We start from the raw sequence: 22,704 nt of genomic DNA, 5'->3' as shown, positions 1-22,704 counted from the left end.
AAAAGCCTGATAGCACGCAGAGACTAACGTCGTCTTCTGCGCCCTTCGTCTATCGCGGCCGATAAGCCCGTTTACACGCGGAGATTAACGTCATCTTCCGCGCTCACAAGATCTGTCATACTTACTTTTGAGTCACGCTGACGGGCGGAAATACCCGAGTGTTATACGTATAAACTTTTTGCTGTCTGTAAGACGAAAAGCTTGATAGCACGCAGAGACTAACGTCGTCTTCTGCGCCCTTCGTCAATTGCGGCCGACAAGCCCGTTTACACGCGGTGATTTACGTCATCTTCCGCGCTTACAAGATCTGTCATACTAACTTGTGAGTCACGCTGACGGGCAGAAATACCTGAGTGGTTATCCGTATAAACATTTTGCTGTCTGTAAGACGAAAAGGCTAATAGCACGCAGAGACTAACGTCGTCTTCTGTGCCCTTCGTCAATCGCGGCCGACAAGCCCGTTTACACGCGGTGATTTACGTCATCTTCCGCGCTCACAAGATCTGTCATACTGACTTTTGAGTGACGCAGACGGGCGGAAATACCCGAGTGGTTATCCGTATAAACTTTTTGCTGTCTGTAAGACGAAAAGCCTGATAACACGCAAAGACTAATGTTGTCTTCTACGCCCTTCGTCAATCGCGGCTGACTAACCCGTTGACACGCGGAGATATACGTCATCTTCCGCGCCCACAAGATCTGTCATACTCTCTATTGAGTCACGCTGACGGGCGGAAATACCCGAGTGGTTATCCGTATAAACTTTTGCTGTCTGTAAGATGAAATGCCTGATAGCACGCAGAGACTAATGTCGTCTTCTGCGCCCTTCTTCAATCGCGGCCGACAATCACGTTGACACTCGGAGATTTACGTCATCTTCCGCGCTCACAAGATCTGTCATATTGACTTTTGAGTCACGCTGACGAAGGAAATACCCGAGTGGTTATCCGTATAAACATTTTGCTGTCTGTAAGACGAAAAGCCTAATAGCACGCAGAGACTAACGTCGTCTTCTGCGCCCTTCGTCAATCGCGGCCGACAAGCCCGTTCACACACGGAGATTTACGTAATCTTCCACGCTCACAAGATCAGTCATATTGACTTTTGAGTCACGCTGACGGGCGGAAATACCCGTGTTGTTATCCGTATAAACTTTTAGCTGTCTGTAAGACGAAAAGCCTGATAGCACGCAGAAACTAGCGTCGTCTTCTGCGCCCTTCGTCTATCGCGGGCGATAAGCCCGTTTACACGCGGAGATTAACGTCATCTTCCGCGCTCACAAGATCTGTCATACTGACTTTTGAGTCACGCTGACGGGCGAAAATACCTGAGTGGCTATCCGTATAAACTTTTTGCTGTCTGTAAGACGAAAAGCCTGCTAGCAAGCAGAGACTAACGTCGTCTTCTGCGTCATTCGTCAATCGCGGCCGACAAGCCCGTTGACACGCGGAGATATACGTCATCTTCCGCGCCCACAAGATCTGTCATACTGTCTTTTGAGTCACGCTGACGGGCGGAAATACCCGAGTGGTTATCCGTATAAACTTTTGCTGTCTGTAAGATGAAAAGCCTGATAGCACGCAGAGACTAATGTCGTCTTCTGCGCCCTTCGTCAATCGCGGCCGACAATCCCGTTGACACTCGGAGATTTACGTCATCTTCCGCGCTCACAAGATCTGTCATATTGACTTTTGAGTCACGCTGACGAAGGAAATACCCGAATGGTTATCCGTATAAACTTTTTGCTGTCTGTAAGACGAAAAGCCTAATAGCACGCAGAGACTAACGTCGTCTTCTGCGCCCTTCGTCAATCGCGGCCGACAAGCCCGTTCACACGCGGAGATTTACGTAATCTTCCGCGCTCACAAGATCTGTCATACTTACTTTTGAGTCACGCTGACGGGCGGAAATACTCGAGTGGTTATACGTATAAACTTTTTGCTGTCTGTAAGACGAAAAGCCTGATAGCACGCAGAGACTAACGTCGTCTTCTGCGCCCTTCGTCAATTGCGGCCGACAAGCCCGTTTACACCCGGTGATTTACGTCATCTTCCGTGCTCACAAGATCTGTCATACTGACTTTTGAGTCACGCTGACGGGCGGAAATACCTGAGTGGTTATCCGTATAAACTTTTTGCTGTCTGTAAGATGAAAAGCCTGATAGCACGCAGAGACTAACTTCGTCTTCTGCGCCCTTCGTCTATCGCGGCCGATAAGCCCGTTGACACGCGGAGATTTACGTAATCTTCCGCGCTCACAAGATCTGTCATACTGACTTTTGAGTCACGCTGACGGGCGGAAATACCCGAGTGGTTATCCGTATAAACTTTTTGCTGTCTGTAAGACGAAAAGCCTAATAACACGCAGAGACTAACTTCCTCTTCTGCGCCCTTCGTCAATCGCGGCCGACAAGCCCGTTTATACGCGGAGATTTACGTCATCTTCTGTGCTTAAAAGATCTGTCATACTTACTTTTGAGTCACGCTGACGGGCGGAAATACCCGAGTGGTTATTTGTATAAACTTTTTGCTGTCTGTAAGACGAAAAGCCTGATAGGACGCAGAGATTAACGTCGTCTTCTGCGCCATTCGTCAATCGCGGCCGAAGAGCCCGTTGACACACAGAGATTTACGTCATCTTCCGCGCTCACAAGATCTGTCATATTGACTTTTGAGTCACGTTGACGGGCGGAAATACTCGAGTGGTTATACGTATAAACTTTTTGCTGTCTGTAAGACGAAAAGGTTGATACCACGCAGAGACAAAGGTCGTCTTCTGCGCCCTTCGTCAATTTCGTCCGACAAGCCCGTTTACACGCGGTGATTTACGTCATCTTCCGCGCTCACAAGATCTGTCATACTAACTTTTGAGTCACGCTGACAAGCGGAAATACCCGAGTGGTTATCCGTATAAACTTTTTGTTGTTTGTTAGACGAAAAGCCTGATAACACGCATAGACTAATGTCGTCTTCTGCGCCCTTCGTCAATCGCGGTTGACAAACCTGTTGACACGCGGAGTTTACGTCATCTTCCGCGCTCACAAGATCTGTTATACTGACTTTTGAGTCACGCTGACAAGCGGAAATACCCGAGTGGTTATCCGTATAAACTTTTTGTTGTTTGTTAGACGAAAAGCCTGATAACACGCATAGACTAATGTCGTCTTCTGCGCCCTTCGTCAATCGCGGTTGAAAAACCTGTTGACACGCGGAGTTTACGTCATCTTCCGCGCTCACAAGATCTGTCATACTGACTTTTGAGTCACGCTGACGGGCGGAAATACCTGAGTGGTTATCCGTATAAACTTTTTGCTGTTGAAAGATGAAAAGCCTGATAGCACGCAGAGACTAACTTCGTCTTCTGCGCCCTTCGTCTATCGCGGCCGACAAGCCCGTTGACACGCGGAGATTTACGTCATCTTCCGCGCTCACAAGATCTGTCATACTGACTTTTGAGTCACGCTGACGGGCGGAAATACCCGAGTGGTTATCCGTATAAACTTTTTGCTGTCTGTAAGACGAAAAGCCTAATAACACGCAGAGACTAACTTCCTCTTCTGCGCCCTTCGTCAATCGCGGCCGACAAGCCCGTTTATACGCGGAGATTTACGTCATCTTCTGCGCTTAAAAGATCTGTCATACTTACTTTTGAGTCACGCTGACGGGCGGAAATACCCGAGTGGTTATTTGTATAAACTTTTTGCTGTCTGTAAGACGAAAAGCCTGATAGGACGCAGAGACTAACGTCGTCTTCTACGCCATTCGTCAATCGCGGCCGAAGAGCCCGTTGACACACAGAGATTTACGTCATCTTCCGCGCTCACAAGATCTGTCATATTGACTTTTGAGTCACGTTGACGATCGGAAATACGTGAGTGGTTATCCGTATAAACTTTTTGTTGTCTGTAAGACGAAAAGCCTAATAGCACGCAGAGACTAACGTCATCTTCTACGCCCTTCGTCAATCGCGGCCGACAAGCCCGTTCACACGCGGAGATTTACATAATCTTCCGCGCTCACAAAATCTGTCATACTTACTGTTGAGTCATGCTGACGGGCGGAAATACCCGAGTGGTTATACGTATAAACTTTTTGCTGTCTGTAAGACGAAAAGCTTGATAGCACGCAGAGACTAACGTCGTCTTCTGCGCCCTTCGTCCATTGCGGCCGACAAGCCCGTTTACACGCGGTGATTTACGTCATCTTCCGCGCTTACAAGATCTGTCATACTAACTTGTGAGTCACGCTGACGGGCGGAAATACCTGAGTGGTTATCCGTGTAAACTTTTTGCTATCTGTAAGACGAAAAGCCTGATAGCACGCAGAGATTAACTTCGTCTTCTGCGCCCTTCGTCAATCGAGGCCGACAAGCCCGTTGACACGCGGAGATTTTCGTCATCTTCCGCGCTCACAAGATCTGTCATACTTACTTTTGAGTCACGCTGACGGGCGGAAATACTCGAGTGGTTATACGTATAAACTTTTTGCTGTCTGTAAGACGAAAAGGTTGATACCACACAGAGACAAAGGTCATCTTCTGCGCCCTTCGTCAATTTCGTCCGACAAGCCCGTTTACACGCGGTGATTTACGTCATCTTCCGCGCTCACAAGATCTGTCATACTAACTTTTGAGTCACGCTGACAAGCGAAAATACCCGAGTGGTTATCCGTATAAACTTTTTGTTGTTTGTTAGACGAAAAGCCTGATAACACGCATAGACTAATGTCGTCTTCTGCGCCCTTCGTCAATCGCGGTTGACAAACCTGTTGACACGCGGAGTTTACGTCATCTTCCGCGCTCACAAGATCTGTTATACTGACTTTTGAGTCACGCTGACGGGCGGAAATACCCGAGTGGTTATCCGTATAAACTTTTAGTTGTCTGTAAGACGAAAAGCCTGATAGCACGCATAAACTAGCATCGTCTTCTGCGCCCTTCGTCTATCGCGGCCGATAAGCCCGTTTACACGCGGAGATTAACGTCATCTTCCGCGCTCACAAGATCTGTCATACTGACTTTTGAGTCACGCTGACAAGCGGAAATACCCGAGTGGTTATCCGTATAAACTTTTTGTTGTTTGTTAGACGAAAAGCCTGATAACACGCATAGACTAATGTCGTCTTCTGCGCCCTTCGTCAATCGCGGTTGACAAACCTGTTGACACGCGGAGATTTACGTCATCTTCCGCGCTCACAAGATCTGTTATACTGACTTTTGAGTCACGCTGACGGGCGGAAATACCCGAGTGGTTATCCGTATAAACTTTTTGCTGTCTGTAAGACGAAAAGCCTGATAGCACGCAGAGACTAATGTCGTCTTCTGCGCCATTCGTCAATCGCGGCCGACAAGCCCGTTGACACGCGGAGATTTACGTCATCTTCCGCGCTCACAAGATCTGTCACTCTTACTTTTGAGTCACGCTGACGGGCGGAAATACCCGAGTGGTTATCCGTATAAACTTTTTGCTGTCTGTAAGACGAAAAGCCTGATAGCACGCATAGACTAATGTCGTCTTCTGCGCCCTTCGTCAATCGCGGCTGACAAACCCGTTGACACGCGGAGATTTACGTCATCTTCCGCGCTCACAAGATCTGTTATACTGACTTTTGAGTCACGCTGACGGGCGGAAATATCCGAGTGGTTATCCGTATAAACTTTTTGTTGTCTGTAAGACGAAAAGCCTGATAGCACGCAGAGACTAACGTCGTCTTCTGCGCCATTCGTCAATCGCGGCTGACAAGGCCGTTGACACGCGGAGATTTACGTCATCTTCCGCGCTCACAAGATCTGTCACTCTTACTTTTGAGTCACGCTGACGGGCGGAAATACCCGAGTGGTTATCCGTATAAACTTTTAGTTGTCTGTAAGACGAAAAGCCTGATAGCACGCATAAACTAGCATCGTCTTCTGCGCCCTTCGTCTATCGCGGCCAATAAGCCCGTTTACACGCGGAGATTAACGTCATCTTCCGCGCTCACAAGATCTGTCATACTGACTTTTGAGTCACGCTGACGGGCAAAAATACCTGAGTGGCTATCCGTATAAACTTTTTGCTGTCTGTAAGACGAAAAGCCTGCTAGCAAGCAGAGACTAACGTCTTCTTCTACGCCATTCGTCAATCGCGGCTGACAAGGCCGTTGACACGCGGAGATTTACGTCATCTTCCGCGCTCACAAGATCTGTCATATTGACTTTTGAGTCACGCTGACGGGCGGAAATACCCGAGTGGTTATCCGTACAAACTTTTTGCTGTCTGTAAGACGAAAAGCCTAATAGCACGCAGAGACTACCGTCGTCTTCTGCGCCCTTCGTCAATCGCGGTCGACATGCCCGTTGACACGTGGAGATTTACGTCATCTTCCGCGCTCACAAGATCTGTCATACTGACTTTTGAGTCACGCTGACGGGCGGAAATACCCGAGTGGTTATCCGTATAAACTTTTTGTTGTCTATAAGACGAAAAGCCTGATAGCACGCAGAGACTAACATCGTCTTTTGCGCCCTTCGTCAATCGCGGCCGACAAGCCCGTTGAGACGCGGAGATTAACCTCATCTTCCGCGCTCACAAGATCTGTCATACTGACTTTTGAGTCACGCTGACGGGCGGAAATACCTGAGTGGTTATCCGTATAAACTTTTTGCTGTCTGTAAGCCGAAAAGCCTGCTAGCACGTAGAGACTTACGTCGTCTTCTGCGCCATTCGTCAATCGCGGCCGACAAGCCCGTTGACACGCGGAGATTTACGTCATCTTCCGCGCTCACAAGATCTGTCAGACTGACTTTTGAGTCACGCTGACGGGCGGAAATACCCGAGTGGTTATCCGTATAAACTTTTTGCTGTCTGTAAGACGAAAAGCCTGATAGCACGCAGAGACTAATGTCGTCTTCTGCGCCCTTCGTCAATCGCGGCCAACAAGCCCGTTGACACGCGGAAATTTACGTCATCTTCCGCGCTCGCAAGATCTGTCATATTGACTTTTGAGTCACGCTGACCGGCGGAAATACCTGAGTGGTTATCCGTATAAACTTTTTGCTGTCTGTAAGACGAAAAGTCTGATAGCACGCAGAGACTAACGTCGTCTTCTGCGCCCTTCGTCAATCGCGGCCGACAAGCCCGTTGACACGCGGAGATTTACGTCATCTTCCGCGCTCACAAGATCTGTCATACTGACTTTTGAGTCACGCTGACGGGCGGAAATACCCGAGTGGTTATCCGTTTAAACTTTTTGCTGTCTGTAAGACGAAAAGCCTGATAGCACGCAGAGACTAACGTCGTCTTCTGCGCCCTTCGTCAATCGCGGCCGACAAGCCCGTTGACATGCGGAGATTTACGTCATCTTCCGCGCTCACAAGATCTGTCATACTGATATTTGAGTCACGCTGACGGGCAGAAATACCCGAGTGGTTATCCGTTTAAACATTCTTTTTGCTATCTGTAAGACGAAAAGCCTGATAGCATGCGAAGACTGACATCGTCTTCTGCACCCTTTATTCCCCCGGGAACAACAAGTCATTTGCACGCGGAGATTTTATGGTCACCCGCGACTCTCGTCAACCGAGAGGAACGAAATTAGTGTCTTATCTTTACTTCCCTTTTATCTCCAATAAAAAACAAGTAAAGAGGGGCAACTGTCATACCCTAATTTCGTCCGGGGACCTGTGCTTGGTGGCATGCAACTTGTGTTTGGTCATTTTGAGGTGCTTGGCACCCATCATTAGGCAATTTGTGGAATTCCGTGATGTGCCGGAAATCAAAAGAAAATATTGATGCATAATCCGTAAAAATTCCGTGACACACCGGAAATCAAAAGGAAGCATCGTTGCACAAATAGTGAGGTTCCGTAACATTTCGTAAGTCAAAAAGGGGATGATTATATAATCCGCAAGGTTCCGTAACATTACGGAAAGAAAACAAGTATCGTTACGAAATTCGTAAGTTTCCGTAACTTTACGAAAAAAGAATCACCAAAAAAAAGTTGGGGTGTATTTAGTAAAAATTGGGGTGCAAATAGCAACCAGGCCCACTTGGGCCCTCCAGAAGATTCCTCCAGAAGGCTGTTGCTTCTGGAGGAAGCAACCTTGCTCGCCTAGGCGAGCTGGGTGGCAAGCTTCTCCCCCAATTTTCTATAAATAGAGGGAGAAGTGAAGTAGAAAAGGGGTCAGCCCCTTAGGCACTTCTCTCTCTTTCGAATTTGCTTAGGAAAATTGTTTCCGTGAAGAAAATCCAAGCCGAGGCGCTTCTGTAACGTTTCCGTAACATTTCCGTGAGTGATTTCGCGAAGGTTTTCAACCGTTCTTCGACGTTCTTCATTCGTTCTTCATCGTTCTTCAGTCTTCAACGGGTAAGTACCTCAAACTAAGCTTTTCAATTCATTCTATGTACCCGTGGTGGTCCACATTTTGTTTCATGTATTTTTATTCTCGTTTTCATTTACTTTTTATACCCCCTTTTGACGTGCTTAAGCCATTTATTTAAGTCATTTCTCGCTTAAATCTAAAAATAAAATAAATTCCCACCGATCGTTTGAATTGTATCATCCGTTAATTTTGGTTAAAATGAATTCCGACCGTTCGGTCATGCCGTAACCACGTTGGAAATAAAAAAAAGAGGTAAAATAATAAAATAATAATAAAAAATACCTTTTAGTAAAATAAAGCGAAAAATCAATCGGACGTTTTCTCTTTGGGATTTCTCATTCTTAATTGAAATTGACTAATAACTAAAGTGAAACTAAGGCTAAAATCAACTCGCCTAGTCAAGCTCGTCCACAAAAATAGGATTTTGAAAGTTTATCATTTCAGTTTCTTACCAAGTAAATGGATCATTTTTAAGGTCCAGCTCCTTAAAATGATCACCTTTCAAGTAAAAAAGAATCACTTGATTCACGCATAAGAAAGAATTACGTAGGTCTAATTTCCTCATCCCAATTGAGGAATACGTAGGAGCAAAGGGAAATACCCTTGTCGACCACAAAAAGAGAAAAAATGTAAAAAGGGTATAAAGGATATAAGGACATAAAAGGGGAACGTAAAAATCAAAGTCATGTTTGCACATTCGATTAAAGGCTGCCGTCCCTTGTGACGGTCGTGTGGGGTGCTAATACCTTCCCCGTGCATAAATACAACTCCCGAGCCTTTCACTTAAAAGTTCGTAGATCGCGTCTTTTCTGGTTTTTCTGACGTTTTCCTCAAATAAACGTTGGTGGCGACTCCGCGCGTATCCCTTTCGTGGAATACGCATCCCGCGAGTCACGTGTCGCCCTCCCGCCGAAGGGTAGGTTGCAACAACGTAGCAACAATGGTCCATGTCACATCTGTTGAATCCTGAGTTGCTCATAAACTCATTAAACTTCTTGTACCACTGCCTCGGTGCTTGTTTCAAGCCATATAAACTTTTATGAAGCTTGCACACAAGATTCTCCTTACCTGGCACTTCAAAACCTTCTGGTTGGGTCATATAGATGTCTTCCTCTAAATCCCCATGTAAGAAAGTAGTTTTAACGTGTAACTGCTCTAAGTGAAGATTCTCTACAGCTACAATATTTAGACTAACTCTGATGATAGTCATCTTTACAACTGGAGAGAAGATCTCTTTGAAATCAATTCCTTGTTTCTGCTGAAACCCTTTCACCATAAGTCTCGCCTTGTATTTTCTTCTACCATCATATTCTCCCTTTAGCCTATAAACCCACTTATTCTGTAACACTTTCTTTCCTTCTGACAATTTAATTAAAGACCACGTCTTATTCTTCTGAAGGGATGTCATCTCATCTTTCATTGCTAGCTCCCACTCAATAGAATCATTCCCCTTCGTAGCCTCACTGAAACATTCTGGCTCACCAACATCAATTAACAACAAATGATGCAATGAAGGGGAATACCTATCTGGTGGTACTGAAATTCTGCTAGATTTTCTTGGAGGAGTTGATGGTTCTGGTTCTAACTCAATCTCTATGCATGTACTCTGGTTTCTATTGGCTACATCATTTTCTGAAATTTCTTAAAGTGTTGCTTTCTCAGAAATTTCTGACAGTTTACTTGCACATGTAGATTCTGTAGAAAATTTGTCCTTATAAAATAAGTTCTCATTAAAAGTGACATTCCTGCTTCTGATAACTTTCTTGTTTTGCTCATCCCAAATCCTATAGTCATACATGTCAAATCCATAACCCATAAAATAACACTTCCTCGCCTTCGGATCCAATTTATCTCTACTATTAGAGTTTGTCAATATATATGAAACAACAAAAAATTCTCAAATGTGAAAGTTTTACCTGCTTTCCAGATCATACTTCTTCAGGCAGCTGATAATTCAAAGGAACTGATGGTCCTCTATTGATGAGGTATGTTGTTGTGTTTATTGCTTCTGCCAGAATGCTTTGGGCAAGCCAGATTGGATCCGCATACACCTCGCTCTCTCGTTCAAGGTTCTATTCATTCTTTCTGCAACACCGCTTTGCTCAGGTGTTCCTAGTATTGTCTTAATCATTCTGATCTCATGTTCTGAATAGAAGTCTTTAAACTCCTGACTATCATACTCCCCGCCATTGTCAGATTTCAAACTTTTAATCTTTAGACCTGTTTGATTTTTTACTTCTGTTTTCCACCTTTTAAACATAGAAAACACATTAGATTTATTTTTAAAAAAATAAATCCATACCTTTCTGGTAGAGTCATCGATAAAGGTGACATAATAGCATGAGTTTCCAACAGATTTCACTGGGGCTGGCCCCCAAATATCTGTGTGCACCAATTCTAGCTTTTCAACTTTAGGATTCTTCCCTGCCCTTGAGAAGCTAACCTTTTTCTGTTTTCCAAAGATACAGTGTTCATAAACACCAACATCAACATGCTTCAGGTTTGATAGCTTACCCTTTGTCGCCATAAGCTTCATTCCTTTTTCACTCATGTGTCCAAGTCTTTGATGCCACAGGGTTGAATTATTGACAACCTCAGTAATTGTTATCATATCCTCATCTGCAATTATGTAAAGAGATCATTGCTTCTTTCCATGAGCCACAACGAGATTGCCTTTTGTTACCTTCCAAGCTCCATCTCCAAAAGCGGTGTAATGCCCCCCATCATCCAACTGCCCTATAGATATTAGATTTCTCTTTAAGGCAAGAATATGTCTGACATTATGCAATGTCCATAGGGATCCACTGGAAGTCTTGATGTCAATATCACCTCTTCCGACAATGTCAAGAGATTTTCCATCTACAAGGTAAACTTTTCCAAATCTTCTAGAAATATAGTTAGACAATAAATCTTACAGGACTATCCAAGCTGCAAATTAATGCATCATCAAATTCATCAGTTGTTGCATTTGCGGATTCATCATCATTGCGCTTCTTGTTTTTATGAGTCTTGTTCTTCTTTGGTGCCTTGCACTGATTGGTAAAATGACCTCTCTTGTCACAATTCCAGCAGATAAAGCCACTTTGAAATTTTGTCTGACCTTTCCCTTTTGACTTTGATCTAGCTCGACCATTCTGACCCTTCTGGGTAGTCTTTCCTCTGCCTTCAGTATTCAATGCTAAATTGGAAACATGACTAGAAGATTCTCCTAAATCTCTCTTGCGAACATCTTCACTTAAGATCAAGTCACGAATGTCACTAAGCTTTAATGTGTTCTCTCTTGTAGAACTACTAACTGCAGTAACAGTTGCAACCCAACTATCCGATAGTGATGACAATAGAATCAATGCCTTCACCTCATCCTCAAATTTGATCTGCACCGACTTCAACTGGGCAAGAATAGTATTAAATTCATTAATATGATTAGTTATAGAGATACCTTCTCCCATCTTAAGGTTGAACAACCGACGCATCAAGTATACTTTGTTGGCTATCGACGGCTTCTCGTACATATCTGATAACGCCTTCATTAAGCTTGCAATAGTCTTCTCGTTTATGATGTTGAATGCAACGTTCTTGGCTAATGTAAATCTGATCACACCAAGAGCTTGTCGATCTAGCAAGTTCCATTCTTCTTGCTTCATGTCGTCTGGCTTAACCCCTGATAAGGGTTGATACAACTTCTTCTGATATAGATAATCCTCTATCTGCATCTTCCAAAAGCTGAAATCTCTGCCGTCGAACTTCTCGATCTTCATCTTCCCCTGTTCTAATGCCATTGTTCCCACTGCCTCCTCTAAACTGAGAAGACTCCCACTAATTCCTCTAAATTAAGGAAATCCCGTGGAGTAAACAAAAGCTCTTGATACCAGTTGTTAGTATAGAGGAATAAGAAGAAAAGAAAGGAATAAGGAGAAAAGAGAGAAGACACAAAGTTTTAATGTGGTTCAGCATACAATGTATGTTCCTACGTCCACGACTACACTAAGAGAACTTTTTATTACTTGCACATTTTAAAGCTTACAAGGTGTCTCTATATATAACACTAATGAGACACAAGTTTTTACAAACCTAACGATGTGGGACAAAGGAACTAAGACCATAAAACTCTAACATATGCTTGTGTCAATTGTTGCTTCAAAGTCTACTTTCAGCACTAGAGGTAGAATGCTTAATTGCTATGGGAGTTCTCTTTCACCAAAGACAGTTGAAGCATATTTTGTACACAAAATTGGTGCCAATCCTTCCTATGGTCAAAAAAATTTGAAGAACTCATTGATGACATTGAAAAACTTGAGCAAGGTATTACTTTAATTGTATTTTTAGCTAGTACAACTGTTTAATAATTGTTGTCTAATTTTTCATTCATATTGATTTTTAGAAATTGATTCGATCCCAACAATAGCTTAAGAAAATTATGGTATTGAGTATGATTAGTAGCTACACTTGAAGTTAATTCAATTGATATGGTATGATATATAATTTATAAATTATGTTTTTTTAATGGAAGTAATTGTATTCTACTGCAATTGATAATGCTTTATTTTACATAGGATGCAACTCTTGGCAATTGATGATTTTGTGTTATGTTGCTGTTCTTGAGGATATATTATTGTGTTGTTGGAGATCTATGGTTTTAGACTATTGTTGTAATTAGTGTTTTATTGTTAAATATCTACTTTTCTAAGTTTCCATGATTGGAAGCAAGTAACATGAATATTTATGTAATGTTTTTACTTTTAAGTTGAACAATTTACTATTTAAGTTGAAGGATTATTATTAATTATTATTCAACTTGAAAATAATTATTATTTTACTTTAAGTTTAATTGTGGAAACTTTTGTAGTTCATTACTCCATTTATATGGTTAACAGTTGACCTAGTTATTAATTAAGTTTTCTTTATTTAATAACAAATTTTTAAGCATTTTTTCAATACTCACTAACAGAATTTCCAAACTGTACAAATCAAATCAAACCAAATTACCAAATATTAGTTTGATTTAGCTTGGCTTGAATTTCATAAATAATCTAAACTGAATTAAACCGCACCACATATAATTTATTTGTTTGGTTGAGACTAACTTTACGCTAAAAATCACACTGTGTACACCCGTAGTTCAGCTTGCCTATGATAAGAAATCCAATTAAATAAATGATAAACTAAGACGAGTGATTGTGAGGATTGAAAGCATTCAAATAGTTATAGTATTCCATTATCGTTAACTTTTTTCTCACTTCTATGCACTTGAATCACATAGATTACTTTTTTAAAATAAAGAAAAAAAAAACATTTGTAATACCATACCAATGAGTATGACTAAAAAACGAATCTATTTGAAGTAAACAAAAAGTATATATTACATAGCAAATTGTGACAGCCACATTGCTAAAGTATGTATTTATGTATTATTTAAATATGGATCAATATTATTAATTAAATTACAAAGGCATGAAATGAACTCCTTTTGCTCTCACATTTTTGCTATTAGAAATACATTCAGATTCATTTGCTGATTGGTGCGTGTGTTGTTAACGTTCAAGCACGACATTTACTTTGTTATAAGAAATAAATGTCAAAATTCAATAATAACGTCTAGGAAAAGGAAAGTAATTGTATTAGCTAAATAAAGAAAAGTAATAGTATGTTACATATATTTAAGGTTTAATTATTATTTGGTCCTTTAATTTAATTTTTAAGTTTAATTTAGTCCTTTTATTATTAAAAGGTTTAATTAGAACCTATAGTTTTAAAAAATTGTTCAATTAGATTCTTTTAGTTTCAAAAAGTTTCAATTATATCCTTTTTTTTAAAAATGGTTGAATTTGGTCTCATTATAAATCAAAATCAAATTGGATCTCATTTTTTGAAATTTTCAAAGCAAATAAAAGAAAAAATAGAACCCAATTGAACTAATTTAAAAATAAAATAAAAGATCAAAATTGGATCTTTTAACTAATTAATTATTCACATGGAATTACTTATTGATATAATCTGCATTTGCACACGTGTAAATAAGAAAAATAAAATTTGTGAACGCTTACGGTAGTATTTATTTAGTATGAAAAAATGGCTAAAATTTTATATATTTTCTTCTAGACTTCAGCCACGTTGTCAACCATTCCATTGGTAGTTAACCCAATTCATTCTTTCAATAATTGGACTAATCTTGGTGTCAAATATCAGGTTCTCCTATTTGCTTTCTCCCCACACGAACCTCTACCACCTTTACTGTTTTATCATTGCATAATGTGATTGCTGACCTTATTGTCTCACAAGCAAAAATACTCCAGACCATAGCATAATCCCTCACCATTCTCCAAACACAACAATCATCTACAACAAACCCAAATAATAAAGATTGAAAAGATGAAGATCCAAACAAAGAAATAATACAAATGATGACGGAAGAGAATGAGATATACTATTACAAAAATTCCTGGTACAAGCCTTTGGTAGGAAATAGTCCCACCTCTAGATTAATTTTATTTCTTTAATGTAACGTTCTAAGAAGTTACTAAATATATGTTTGGACTGATAAATTTGGTTAGTTATGATTTAAATCATTCATGCTATCTTTTTTCTTTTTTGTTACATCATCATTCATGTTATTGAATATGCTATCTTATTTTTTTAAGAGAAATAATTATAAATATAAATCACCAACGAATGCGACCCATACACGGTTTACCAACTAGTAAGTTAAGAATAATTTAATATTTTAAATCTATTAGAAGAATTGAAGCGGGGGAAGAAAATAAAAGACAAAAGAACTAGAGAAAAACTAATTTAAAATATTTTATTCTTTTTATCCCCTTGAATCCAATTCCACTTATACATAAACTAGGAAGCTAAATTTTTCCCAAACACTAAAATTAGATAAAATTATGCCCATTTCTAACCAAACAAGGAACTTCTAAAAGACGCAAAAAAGTATAAATTCATTATTTTATTTATTTATTTGTCAAAAATGGAAGTTAATTCCTCGAATACCACAATTTGCAAATACTGCACCTTCTTTTTTTTCAAATACTACACCTTATGCAGCAACTAAACGGCTAAGGCGAAGTGGAGCCCAACTTACTATAAGATTAACAGCAATAGTATCAATTTTATACTCAATGAGTGGTGTTTTATTTATTTAACCTAATTAACGAGGCAAGCTTACCTTGATGGATGAGACTAAGAATTAGCAGCAATAGTATCAATTTAAGGGTGTGCAAAAGCATTCATACCCGTAGAGAGGGTAGAAAAAAACAAGACTAAGAATCTGTTCCAAGAAAAAACTACTAAACTAAAATTTCAAATTGCTTAAGAATGTAAAGGAATATTATCAAATTTATACTCAATGAGTGGTGTTTTATTTAATTAACGAGGCAAGCTTACCTTGAAGGATGAGACTAAGAATTAGCAGCAATAGTATCAATTTAAGGGTGTCCAATAGCATTCATACCATAGAGAGGGTAGAAAAAAACAAGACTAAGAATCTGTTCCAAGAAAAAACTACTAAACTAAAATTTCAAATTGCTTAAGAATGTAAAGGAATAGACATTGGAGGAAGATGCAGCCATAACTTCAATTTTGCATTGATTGTTCCCATAATAATTAATAAGTCGCCCCGGCAACCTGTTTGCCACAATGAAGAAAGTGTAACTAAAATGGTAATATTCTAAGAAGACATCTTAAACAAAATAACAGAATTCTGTCAACATACCTATACCTATACAGACAAGATGTCTGCACCAGATTTACACAATCTTCTGCTTGTATAATACTCTCACATTAAGGGGAATCATTCATTAGCTTCGAATTGTCACTTGCCCTTGACTGTCATGAGATATCCTCCTCATCATCATCACCATTGCTTTTCGAATTAACACAAGGAGACAATGAAGGGAAAGAAGGTACAGATTCAAATATAAATTTCCTGTCACTTCTCAAACCTCCAGAGGAGCTTGATCCAATCTCAAAATGACGACTCTGAGGTGGAGAAACTCGTTTTTGGGTTGGGGAATTTATTTTGACAGACGTCATAGGAGTTGAAGCTTCCTTCAGTACATCAGGGGTTTCATTTTCTAGAATGTCAAAGAGCCTGCTATCTGATTCAGAACACTGAAAATATTGTGCTTCACCTACTCTATTGCTTGGGGTAAGTGGAGAACTACGCCAACAAAGAGAGCCACTGGGTAACTGGCTAATACATCCGTGGGTGGGTTGGGATTGAGAAATATTTCTCCACTCATTTGCTATAGATGAGAATGATGAAGTGCCACACAGCTCAGGATTAGACAGAGGAGGAGTAAGCTGAAGTAAGGCAGCATGGCTGCATTCAATTTGTGAATCATAGGGGGTACTTCCCAACATCTCATTTGTGCCCAGAAGTGCTTGACTGCTGTGCAAATTTTCAGAAGATTTAGTGTAGTTTGCACAAGATGCAAACATATTGACATCAGATTCAGGGGATGGTAGATAGTTTCCAGAAATAATTATGGATTTAGCAGCCTCCTTGCCTTGCCTGGACAAATGGAAAAAAGGGTCAATCAAAGCACAAAAGCAGAGATGTCAAAAATATTCAGGACAATAATTTCTTTTATATCAAATGTTGGAGGATTAAAGTGAAAGCAATCTTACTCAGAGCATTGCAATGATGGCGTTATAGGTGAGAGGCAGTGTAGACCATAAACAGTCTTGCTAGCCACCCTTTCCAGTTTCTTGTGAAAAGTGTAGTCTGATCCTTCTTCAACAATACTGCTCTCCCTTTCTTTGCTCGAAGTATGTTCAAATGCAACATAATCTGAATTTAAAAAATGTGTATTACATTAACAAACATTCGTAGTTGCATATCTTGATAATTCACATTTATACTTAGTGCTTCAAGTAACCAGTTAGTGAGATTTAAGGACTTCCTTCACAATAAACCCCCCACCTCCAAAGGGACCACAGATAATTACAGGCACCATAAATCAAAGAAGTGACATTTATATGGGCATCATGACCAAACATACTCAATAATAAGCTACATGGGCTTAGCAGAAAGAGGGATTTGGGTTGAGGTTCTTAATTCAATTCCAAATACATCACTGAAAACCATGGCCTCAACATTTTCCCTTGCAAGGATGAGTAATAAGTATCATCAAAACCTCCCAACATTCATTTCACATCATTTCTACACATCAGATAATTTAAATTATTCAGTTGGTGCATTAAGAATTTACCATAGCTATTCATAATATAAATTCTTACCTTCTTTCTTGCCATAGACATTCTTGCATCCCTCACATCGACATCCACTAGAGCATCCAACATTAGCCTTTTTGAAACATTGGAAAGAAAAAAGTACTATTAGGAGACACAGGAGATTAAACTTGTAAAATGTTTAGAGCATATAGAAATGGACATAATATACACAACCTGATAACATTCACAATATTTTTTCAGACACATTGACCTTTTGCAATTGCAACCTCTTTTGTGCCTTGCCGATGACGGTGTCGTCAGATTTTCATCATCCTGCAGAAGGAACATAAAACTATCCATTCATTTCTGAAACAGAAAAAAGGAACAAAAATACAATACGGGAATCTTATACCATATGTGAAGAAATATCAGTGGTAGGCAGTACAATCTTGGGATCAAATGCAGATGGATCACGGGATTCAATTAGTTGTTTAGTCTCGACAACTGTCTCTGCATATTCTGGTCTGTTTAAGCAGCCTTGGCAAGCACAAGGGTCGGTACAGTACGTACCAGCAGCAAAACAATGACAGTAACTGTAAAGTGCTCAAATCAAAAGACAGATACCGTGTATATCATATGTAGTGAGATACCAAAACATATAAAAATCCACTTACAGTTTTAAACATCTACTCTTCTTACAGTTGCAATGTTTACAGCCATCGTCATCAGCAGTCTCTGATATTTTCTTCCTGAAGAGCAATGCAATGATTGGTGATGCAACTAAGCATATAAAGAGTAGGAATCATGAATTATAAGAAAGATCAAAAGAACTGACTTTTTCTGGCAGGGGCTAGAAGGTATGTTGAAGTCCTCAGAATTTCCTGTATCATCAATTTCATGGCTCTCAGTTCTTGTATTAACTAATGATCGCCCATCAACATTAGACGAAAGTATGGATCTCTTTACATTCTCTATTCTTTGTAACCTTATTGAAGATGTGGATTTCATCCCCTGTGAACCATCTGATAATCTCACACCCATAGTTGCAGCCTGACCAGTTGGAATAGCATTCATGATGCGATTTATATGCAACCCAATACCTGTTGGCTTGGGACCTGTCAAAGGGAAGTTTCCACTACCTCGCTGAGGACACAAGGAAGTGACAAGTTCAGACGGCTTGACCATTATTATTTTGTTTGAAGTTGCATTTAGTTTCACATTACTTCCAAGAGCATTTGAGGCAGCTTCCCCAAATTGTAGGCAACGTCTACGAATGCCATGGTACTTTAGAGTAGCCTACAGTGATCATATTGATTATTATTATTATTATATTACACAAAGGAAATCTTTTTAGACTAAAAAAAAATGCAAATTCCTGACAGTGTGATCACATCTTACAAAAATTGTCTGATAGATTAGTCATTTGCCAAGCAGATATGCCACTAGAAACACACCAGTTTCATCCTACAGGATGAAACCCTTTAGCAAGCAAATTATTGCTGACAAGTCTTGGTTTAAAATACTTTCCATGGGGAAAGACACAAACGAAATTTTCCTTATACAAAAATGCCTTAAACCGTGAGACTTATGATGTGATATCTAATCACAACTCAATTTTTAAAAATCTTGTCTGACTGAGAAAATGCAATTACTTCTGTCCACAAAATTTTGAAAGCTCCATGTGATAAGCAGGAAAGTGGAGGAAGTTTTTTAACTAGAGATGCCCAATTACAGTTACCCATCTGCCACAATGCATGCAATGTTCTCTTCTTGTAAATCTTAATTGGTGTTTAATGGGTGCCAAATAACAATGAAAAATAGAAGCATATTAAAGTCTGTAATAATTGATCTTGAAAGAATCTATTCACCGTAAAAGTCAATGAAACACATAGACATAGACAGTGATAATAGGTACCAAATAATAATAAAAAAGAAGAAAAAAAAGCATATTAAAGTCTATAATCATTGACCTCAAAAGAATCTATTCAGCTCAGAAGTATAGGAAACACAGACATAGACAATGACAAACTTGCAAAGGAATGAAAGCACAACAAAATTCAAATAAATGTCAAACTGCCTCCAAAGGACTACAAAGAAATGGAAAACAAGTTTGATTACCTTAGAACCATCTTGCAAGATATTCTCTGCAGTTACATGTGAGGTTGGCACCATCTCATTGTAATCTTCACATCCTTTAACACCCTGCAGAGGATCAGGCATCCACTGAGGTGTACAATTTTTATGATCCCATCGATAATTTTCGACAAGCTGAAGCTTAAATGTTTATAGATTCAAATAAGGAATGAGAAACATCTAGGTCACACTGATCAAGCGATGTGATCATAACTTTAAATACTGACTGCCCTACATTAAAATTATACACATAGACAGCAAGAAACTATGTTTACCTGAGGAAGTGTATCATGACTGTATCGTTTCTCAAAAACATCTGCAGCTAAAATGGACTCTAACTTTGCGGGCTCTTGAGAAGACCATTGAACATCATTATTCTCCACTTCCATCTCTTCAGGTTCTTCACCATATGCTGCATTTTCTTGATGAAACTTGTTAAAACCTTCTGACAAAGGCAAAGATTCTTCTACTTTATCACCAGGACCGTCTTGCCTGTCAAAATTTAATATATTATTCTTTGGGTGAATTTGGTCACTTAGTGATGCTTCAGCTGGATCTGTAGATTGTTGTTCCACATCCTGACCAGCTGAATACATTTGATCAATATCCCCAGGATCCACCAAATATTTATCAATGCATGATGGAGAACTGTAGTACTGAGTATTTTCATCATTCTTGGAGTCAAAAACCTGCTGAGTGTCATTTATAAACCTCTCTGGCAGTGACTGCTGAGAATTTGATGTCCTGGAATCTCCAGGAGCTTCACCAAGCATGTTGCCTTCATTTACACTTTGAAGAATTACTCCACCGAGTGACCGAGTGCCTTGGGGCCTGGTATGGAAAAATTTTGTGAGCAAACAGCGAGAGCATTGTCAATAACCAGACAGACACACAATTGAAGTCACAAACCTTTCTGTGAGCTGCGTTTCACGGTGACTAATTCGAGGAGACTTGAATACAAGGGGTGGAGAACTGAGCCTTAGACAACCTTGTGTCGTATGAGAAGCCTTGGTGGGTATTGGAGATAAAGTCTTTACAAATCTAAGAAAGGGGGATTCCTGAAATTAAAAAGTTGAAACGTGAAATTCATTTATTATTCATAAAAGACACAGTCTGAAAATACAGTAAGCTAGCTAATGCTCTAAACATCTCTGCACATAAAAGACGGTCCAAAAATCAGGGTCAAGACCATTAATCAACGTGCAGCATCACAATGCATACAGCATACTTGCAAAAATACTACAAGGTCTATTCATACTTATATAGTTTACAGTCTTTTATTTCTTTTCACAATTCACTTTACCCATTAATAAGACATGCGGCTTTATAACTTTAGAGGGTAGAACACCATTGCCAAAACAATTTAGGAAACAGCCAGTCAATGCCATTGAATTTAGTCACTGTAACCAGCAAAAATAAAAAGATTTGTAAGTCAAATCAAAGTCAAGCACAGTAAGATCACCAGCCTCGTAAACGAGTAAGTCTAGAACAAACACCATCCCAAACAAGCTTCATGGGAAAATTCAAGCGTTCAATAAATTCAATTCGTTCATTCAGAAAATTCCAAACAACCATGATTCAGCAAACAAGAAATGGAAAAGAACAAAAAAGACAAAATCAAACAAAGTCCCATCACATTTAGCAACAAAAGCAGGGCCAACTCAGACATTTTTGGGGGCCGGAGCAAAGATTAAAAAAGGGACCCTAAACAATGAAAACGTATTTCATAAATAATTCATGGACAAAAAATTTCATGAATTTATAAATTCAGCCATAAAAAAAATACACAAAACTCTTATATTTCAAAAAGTTCACCAAAAGTGAAGTTAATAAATTTTATTTTTTTTCAGATTTTTTAAAAGTGTTGGAACCTTCAAAATGGGAGTCTAAATAATGGATTACTTGTGCATGTGTCCGAGACAACCCTGAACAAAAGAACTCACAATAATCCCAAACACGAAGCAATCCCTCGTCGAAATTCACTCAAACCCCTAAACCATCTTCGAATTAGCCCCACCACAAAACCAAGAACTGTGCAATTAACAAACAAACATACAAAATAGCCAAAATTCCAAAGGCTTCCAGTGGCCCTGATTAAAGTTATCTTAGCAAAACAACATTAAGAAATTAAAAAAAAAAGTGTGAATATTAAACGTTACTTGTACTTGAGGGGATTCCGATGAAGCAGCATCGTTGTTGTTGTTGTTGAGAGTGGAAGCAGAAGAGGAACTGCCATTGTTGTTCTTGGAAGGTCCTGGAGAATCCATCATCAACAAAACAAATTTCTTCTTCTTCTAAAACTACAAACGGGTTTTGTAACCCTACACTACCGCATCACTCTCTCTCTCACTGATCAATTAATAATGCAACTCGTTCGGAACAATGGAAAGATTTTAAAATGCGAGCGGGAGCTCACTTCCTTCGATTTTCGGATCGGGTCGGGCATTTATTTGATTGTTCGGGTTAGTTGTTTTACCACGTGAGCATTGGTTTGTTTTATACATTTCTCAGAAAGTCAACATCTTGTTTATTTTCTGTTTTAATGATCATCGGTTGTTTTTTTTATTCTTCCTGTTTTAATGATATTGGTTGGTTTTTTTTACTTATCATCAGTGAATGATCAGATTCTCCCTTATTAGGAAGGAATATCATACTCTACGGATGATTTTGATTTTCGTGTGTTTGAAGTTTTTTTCTATTAGATTCTCTTATCATACTCTTTTAATGTAACAGAACTTTAAGTCACTATATCAATTCTATAGCTTTATTATATCTAACAAAACATTTTATATTCTCTCTTACTAATTACCCAGGCACACATTGATTTTAACACAATTAGAATGAGATTGATTTCTTAAAGATTTTACGTATTTTTTTCAAATTTAAATTCTGTTATTAAGAGTATGTTATTATCAATATATATAAATTTAAATTAAATCATAGTTTATTTAAATTTTAACAATTATTGTTTAAAATGTGAATTTTAACAATATATATGCATATAAAGATGATTATTATTTATTTATTTATTTTTCT

General features: G+C 39.4%; 1 pseudogene across 1 annotated transcript; it reads right to left on the bottom strand.

Moving 5' to 3' along the window:
* Positions 1-15,716: 15,716 nt before the first annotated feature.
* LOC114383640 lies at positions 15,717-22,112 on the bottom strand (annotated as a pseudogene). Its single transcript, XR_003660558.1, has 12 exons — positions 21,828-22,112; positions 20,578-20,726; positions 19,944-20,499; positions 19,654-19,737; positions 18,371-18,831; positions 18,210-18,284; positions 17,948-18,128; positions 17,770-17,868; positions 17,602-17,668; positions 16,990-17,152; positions 16,073-16,873; positions 15,717-15,984 (listed from the first exon to the last, which is right to left on the bottom strand). The product of XR_003660558.1 is annotated as a CRC domain-containing protein TSO1-like (transcript).
* Positions 22,113-22,704: the final 592 nt, after the last annotated feature.

The sequence above is a fragment of the Glycine soja genome, chromosome 14 (genome assembly GCF_004193775.1).
Source record: "Glycine soja cultivar W05 chromosome 14, ASM419377v2, whole genome shotgun sequence".
Classification (NCBI taxonomy): domain Eukaryota; kingdom Viridiplantae; phylum Streptophyta; class Magnoliopsida; order Fabales; family Fabaceae; genus Glycine; species Glycine soja.
Note: the sequence above shows the minus strand (reverse complement) of the source record. Positions and strands in the feature narration are given on the sequence as shown.